General features: G+C 44.0%; 1 long non-coding RNA gene across 1 annotated transcript; it reads right to left on the minus strand.

Moving 5' to 3' along the window:
* Positions 1-1,226: 1,226 nt before the first annotated feature.
* LOC131488727 (uncharacterized) lies at positions 1,227-2,329 on the minus strand. Its single transcript, XR_009250267.1, has 2 exons — positions 1,802-2,329; positions 1,227-1,550 (listed from the first exon to the last, which is right to left on the minus strand). It is a non-coding gene; the product is annotated as an uncharacterized LOC131488727 (long non-coding RNA).
* Positions 2,330-7,178: the final 4,849 nt, after the last annotated feature.

The following is a 7,178-nucleotide window of genomic DNA, read 5'->3' on the forward strand; positions in this document are numbered from 1 at the left end:
ACTTTCTGTAATATTTACTGTTGCCCTCCAATCCCCACATTGAAAGGCTAATGGATTCTGCAGATTAAATAATCCCAGTCATCTGGAGCTGTCCTGGGATTAGACTGCCAGACAATGGCACAGTGCCCCTTGCTCCTGGTTCTAATTAAATAATTCACTTAAATAGCCTCTGTTTCCTCCAAAGCCCAGGTCCTTTAGCCAAATGGAGGTGAGCAAGGGCTGTCTCCAATGGAATGCAGGAGAAGAAGTGAGCTGCTCATATGAACAGTGGTTGCAGGAGCCACAGCACTAAGGGACAGACACTTAAGGCTTCAAGTCTTCCTTGTAAACTACCTACTCCTGGTCAGGGAGGCACAGCCAAGAACCCTGCACAAAATGTTGCAGGCACCAGGATGGGATTTCGTGGGGAAATAGGTACTACTTACATAAATGGGTTAGAAAAAAGCTTAGGGCAGAAAGTCACCACCATGGGGCAAAAGCACCCAAGGTTAGCTAGCGAGATTTTGTAATGGGATCACGAGTAACTTGTTATATCACCTGCAGGAAATTACTTTCCATTTGATGCCAATGTACAATTATACTTTGATCATAAACTCCACTTGCCCCCCAGATCCTTTGCTTCTTACACACACAAGTTAATAATTACTGTGTGATTGTTTTCTTCACATTCACGTGTGTAAGATCTTATTTTCTACATGCTCACCACATGAGTAATATCTTGTGTACTCAATAAACATGGAGATGAAACTCCTGTTCAGGGCTCTTGTCTCTTCCTGGACATTAACTTCTCTCGTATTCAATTCTGCATCCGCTCCCTTGCTGGACAAGAGAGAACTCCAGACTCATAGTCTGCGACAGGATTCAATTTGGAGAGGCCCAAGGGGAACTAATGGAGGGCTTCCCTCTTCCCTGTTCACTTCTTCCATCCCCTCTCCCTGATCCTATCCCTGGCTCTGTCCTAGTCCCCCAAATATTCCTCATAATGCTATTCCTACTCAGTTTAAGAGAAAAGTTCTCAACTCTTTCAAACACTTCCTCTGGGCTCACATATCTTCCCCCAGTGTATGGGAGGATCCAAGTTTAAGGTGCCTGATGTCAACTCTCACTGGTGCCTTCCTGGGATCCAGGACTCTTGAGTCATCCAACAAGGAACTTTTTCATGTTACTCAACCGTCCCATTTAGAGGGATGAGCACAGGGTTATCTTGTTTATTTATCCATCCTTAATTCACTTATACAATGGAGATTTATTTTCACCATAAACAAGGTAAATCCCATATTTCCTTTACAACTTGTGTACAGCCTAGCAGCAGAGATAAATATATTCACATAGGAGGACACTCACTGATTTGCAGCTCAGATGCCACAGATATATTACCCTTCCCTTGTCAGTATATTCATGCTTATTTCCAGTCATTGGAGATCGTATCAGTAGGATGATCAGTATGATGATTGTTGCAGGACGCTTATAGAAGACTTCTCAGAGGAAAGAGAACTAGATGGTAGCAAGTCTCCTGGTTGATGTACAAACACTGGGTGGACTGGGCTGTCCTGGTTAAGGTCCGAAAAGAAAAAAAAAGAAAGAAAGAGAAAAGAAAAAAAAGTTCCATGGCAATGAATGAGAATGGTGTGTGAGCACCGAGGAGTGGACTGGGTTCCACGGACTAGGCCAGCAGTAAGAAATGTTACTTCTGGGAATAGTGTGCTCTTAGATATAAGAAAATCCCTCACGAGTAGCATATGTGCACACTGGGGGAAGTGAAGGAGGGTGTGAGTATAGCTCAGAGCTGTTAAAAAAGCACCTTAAGACTGAATCTCAGAGCAGAAAATCTGCCCTTCAGTCGGGAACAAGACATCAGTGGCTCCCCATTGCCTGGAACTGTGAGTTACAACCAAGGCAGGCCCACTCCCCAAGAGGAAGGAAGGTTTCATGCAGCCCCTGTAGGAAACATTACTCATGCCCACTCTGCAGGTTGAGAAAAACAACCATGGTGACTCATGTTTACTAATTGGAATGCATCAGAATCATTCATTATTTTGTCACACAAGAAAGAATGAGAACCACGGCCTTGAAAATAAAGTCCCCCTAGCAAGGCATACATAAGCCCCCCATCTTTTCCATCTACCTTTTGGACTCCTCTCCAGCTGCTAGCCAGTTTTCTCCCTAATGTCCACTCTGTTCAGGGGCTATGTGGTTGAGTGACTTGGGTCCCCGTCCTCCAGCTGGAAGGGTGGTGTGATAGATTTTAAACATCACAAATTCTTACAGATGTTCCATCACAAGGTGAGGACTTGCTTTGTCCAATATAATGTGACAGAAATTACATCACACAGGTCTCAAGTTTCCAAGTCAAGAGTCCTTACAGTTTCTGTTCTCACCCTCATGGAATGCTGTGTGGTGTGTGTGTGTGTGTGTGTGTGTGTGTGTGTGTGAGAGAGAGAGAGAGAGACAGAGAGAGAGAGAGAGAGAGAGAGAGAGAGAGAGAGGAAGAGAGAATGAGTAAGCCCAAGCTGGCTTGCTGGGGAAACACACCCAAGACAGGAGAATCCAGGTGGCCCAGACAAGCAGCACGTCTGTGACAGACACCCTCCAGGCCAGCCAACCCCGAGCTGACTTGCCAAGTGACTCTAACTGTGTAACTGGACCCACCACGTGGAAGATAGTGAGCCATCCCACCTCAGTCCTGCCCAAGTTCCTGGCCCACAGAATTACAAACACTTAGGCTGTTCTGGTTTTGAGCCACTACATTTTGGGGTGCTTTGTTAGGTAGCAAGGTTCATGGAAACAGTGGGCTAAGCCAATCAGGGCAAATCCTTCCCTCCCGGCACAGTTGGGCCAGAACACAGGCCTAAGTCATCAGTGCAGGCTCAAGGAATCAGTGAGAACCTCAAAACCATGCCTGGGACACCGGGGCAGAGCTGTTCTCCCTCCTCTGCCTACCGTGCTGTGGAATAGAGCCAAACTATGGCACCGTTTTGCAACCTTAAAAGGAGGAGCTAGCCCAAGGAGGAAACCCTTACGTGGAAACTTCACAGGACACTGCACAGAAGCAGAGTCGAGAGCCTTGATCAACGTCTCTGTCAAACTGCACCGAACCTCACACCCCCTCCAGACTTTTATAATCATACAGGTCCTAAATCCTCTCAGTTACTTAAGGCCTGTGACTGAGGCTTTGGGGATTTGCAACGGAAAATATCCAACTGACACACTCCCAAGCTGTAGAACTGTGGTTTTCGTGTCTACCCTATGAAAGAACCCCACTTCTCACACAGAACCCGGAGCAGAAGCATAAAACGAAAGCCAGTGTGTTTGAGACAGGGGTGGGCAGTCCAGAACCCTAACTGACAGCAACTTCTTAACTCCCTGTGTTAGTTTCCTAGGGCTGCCCTAAGAAAGTACCACAAACTGGGCATCTTAAAACAACAGCAGCTTGTCGTCTCCCAGTTCTAGGGACTAGACCCCAAAATCAGTGTGTCAGCAGTGCCATGCCCCCTCTGAAAGCCATAGGGGAACCCTCCCTTGCCTCTAACTTCTGGTTTGCTGGCTTCTTCGCTGTTCCTTCCTTGTGTTACAGATGCGTCACTCATCAATCCTCCTTGTTCCCATGGGTTCTCCCTGAGCCCTTTCCCACCGTCTTCCCTGAGCATGTCTGCCTGTGTCCAAATCCCCCTTTCTAAAAGGACACCACACTAATGACTTTGGTTAAACCCGATTACTTCTACTAAGACCGTATTTCCAAATATAGTCATTCTGAGGTGGTAGGGGTTAAAACTTCAACATACCTTTTAGGGAGAGACATTTTAACTTGTAAACCTCATTATCCCAGGACAGTACCTGAGGCAGCTAAGCAGGGCATGGGGGCTCTGAGGGAGATGATTTGTGTTTTATTTCTCTGTGATATTTTAAATTCTGAAACTCGTCCCAAATTGTCCTTTTTACTATTCTTAGTTTTCAAGGCTGAGGTTGAATGGCACCTACTCTTTCTGCTCCTGCCTCTATAAGAATTAATTCCTCTATCTTCCATGTTTTGTAAAATTTGTTCATAACTCAAATAAAGCACTGTCAACATCTCATTAAGGTTATATCTGTATATATGTGCTATTTCTACACTGGACTGTGTATAACCCTGACCCAAGGTTTTCACTTGCATTTAGCTTCTTGACTGGCTTATAGTAAATATTCAGCAAGAATTAAATGAAATAGAATTATGTGTCTTGACATTTATAATTGTTGGAGGGCAGTATTTGTTAAATAGGAAAAAAAAGGTTTTATTCATTCCTTTAAAAGATACTTGCTTGGCAAAAGACTCAGTTTAGGGCTCTAAGTTTATGAGATCAAAATGGTCTTAGGAATGTGTAAGAAGTGGAGGGAACTGAACATTGACTGGAAGTCACTCTTGTCCCAGTTTTCCCCCCATTCAACTTTTCCTTGTTGCTCGTAATCCTGTCATTAGAACACTTAGACATCAAATGTAGTATCTTACGATTTTTGTATATTACATACAGTCTTTTACAGTTTTAATTTTGTTCATTGGTGGTTCCTGAATATTCATGTAATAGTTTTATGAAAATGGTAGAATAGCAAAATCTAGTGTGGAAACATTCAGTGTGCTAAGCCTGTGTAGCTGCCATAGCATTTGTGCCTGTGCTAGGGGGACAGGAAGGGACAAGGTTTAATACTGACATATAGGAAGTAATACTGAAAGGTGAGGCCCACAGTTGATGAGGTCAGGGAATTGGGAGAAGGAGAGGGAGCGTCCATACTGGAAGTTCTCTTCTAACCTAAACCAAGGCTCTCCTGTTCACTGGCTGCTCTGGGATCAAATGTACATCTTGCTTACATGAGTTTAAGAAATAACTCCAGCTACCTCTTCATGCCTAACAGAGTCCTCCAGCTGCTTTGCTGCTTTCCAGGTAACTAAATATCAGAACTCTTACAAAGTAACCACTGTGTTTAGCCCAACAGGCACACACTAGGGAAACACTCCTCCAACAAGCAAATATTAACATGTGTCCCATGAAAGTGTTGTGAAGATTAATGACACAATGTATTTTAAGTGCCTGGTCACTCAGTGTCCAATGCATGGTGGATTTTAGGTTGGATTATTGTAACCAAATCTTCATTTCTACCCTATAATGGATTTATATAATTAAGTCCTTCACTATGTGATTTTTCAGTGTCTCCTTCTTGGAGTAAAGTGTATGGCCTTGCTCCAGTATTACTGAGCTTGGTCAGCAATACGACTCACTATAGCCAAAAGAATGTGAGTAACAGATGTCAGACCTAAGGTTTTATTTTTTTTTATTTAAAAAAAAATTTTTTTTTTCAACGTTTTTTATTTATTTTTGGGACAGAGAGAAACTGAGCATGAACGGGGGAGGGGCAGAGAGAGAGGGAGACACAGAATCGGAAACAGGCTCCAGGCTCCGAGCCATCAGCCCAGAGCCTGACGCGGGGCTCGAACTCACAGACCGCGAGATCGTGACCTGGCTGAAGTCGGACGCTTAACCGACTGCGCCACCCAGGCGCCCCAGACCTAAGGTTTTAAATGTTCTTGGTTTATCCTAGCATCTTGGAACTTCCATCCTGTACGGTTAAAAGAGCATGTGCCAAGTGTTCATTGCTCTTTCTGCTTGTGTACAAGAATGCACACAGATGGAGCATTCTGAGCCCAAGGCAAAGTCTGAAGTTCAGCCTGGCCAAGCAAGCACAGCTGAGATCAACCAGACCTGCAGAGTCATCAGCAAGAACGATAAATGTTAATGTAAACCACTGAAATTTTTGTGGCTGTTAGATATGCAGCATTTCTGCATCAATAGCTAAGTAATACTGGCTACTATTATTGTTGTTAGTATTACTATCTCTGCCCTAAGGAACATTCCATCCTTGAGAATCCCACTCCAGCACTGAGCTCAGAATATTATAGACTAGAGACAAACCACGTACGCTCATGGAATGTCACATTTCATTTCACATATTGCAAAACTGGTACCCAGAGATACAGAATCAACTGCAAAAAGTCTCACAGCTTATTACCGGACAGAACTGCAAGCAGCATATGCTTCAGGGGTAGAGGGACCACACATCTCAGTTTGTCCACGATGGTCCCAGTTCACACCTGTTGCACCTCTATAATTATTAATAGCTCATAGTCTCTAAAAAAGTTATGGTTTTACAGGAAATTATATGGTTACCCTACTTACTGGCTAACGAACATAAAATTTAATTTGGAAGTTGTCAGTGAAGATGATTTCAGTTGTAAATAAGATTTAAAAATGAGGGAAAAAAATAACACAAACTGGATTAAGTCATAAAAGAGACTGATTAGCTCATTAGGAATGTGGGAACAACAATGTTTGGTTTATTCCAACTTGTCTGATCCACACACAACTTTCCCCAAGGGCTGACTCCCCTTCACTATGGCAAAGTGATCTGCTGCGATGCTTCCACATCCATACCCTGTGCTACATGTTTCTTCTTTCCTGTCACAGAAGAAAGGAAAGAATTTCTCTAAAATCCTCTCAGAAGAGCTGAGAGACATATTTCCTAGAGGCTCCCAGCAAATGAATCCTCATGCTCTTTGACCCAATTTTGCCAGCATGCCCATCCCTCCACCAAACTCTGGGGCCAGACAGCAGGGTCACATTAATTTGAATCACATGTCCTGCCTTCAAGGCCAGGGGTGGGGTCAGCTTTAGCCAAGAGGGCTTGGGCTGGGTAGGGTTGGCATTAATGTCGAATATCAGGGGAATTAACAAGAGAAGGGGAAATGGATATTGGGGAGGCCACTCAACAGAGCTTGTCCATTCAATACACAGCTTGTTGTCTTCAAAAAGTAAATGGGGTTTCTGCCTTTAAACAATGAGTGCTCCATAATGCAATCCCAGAGCGGTCATCCAGTTTTTGCCAGGAGTTCCCAACATCCTACCATCAGGTTGGATGGTTAAAGAGCACAGTGGGGCTGAGAGGCATCTCCCTGTGTACTTACCAAGTGGGGCTGGAATGAAATGGGCCAGAGCATGAGCCACACCTGGATTTGAATCCCAGCTCTGCTACTTACTATGTAACCAGGCTTGTTTCTTAACTTCTGTACAGATCTGTAACTGGGGGCAGTAATGTCTACTTCATAATGTTTTGAGAGAATTCAAAAACATAACGGTTTTAAATTATCTACCACA

The sequence above is a fragment of the Neofelis nebulosa genome, chromosome 10, assembly GCF_028018385.1.
Source record: "Neofelis nebulosa isolate mNeoNeb1 chromosome 10, mNeoNeb1.pri, whole genome shotgun sequence".
NCBI classification, from domain to species: Eukaryota; Metazoa; Chordata; class Mammalia; order Carnivora; family Felidae; genus Neofelis; species Neofelis nebulosa.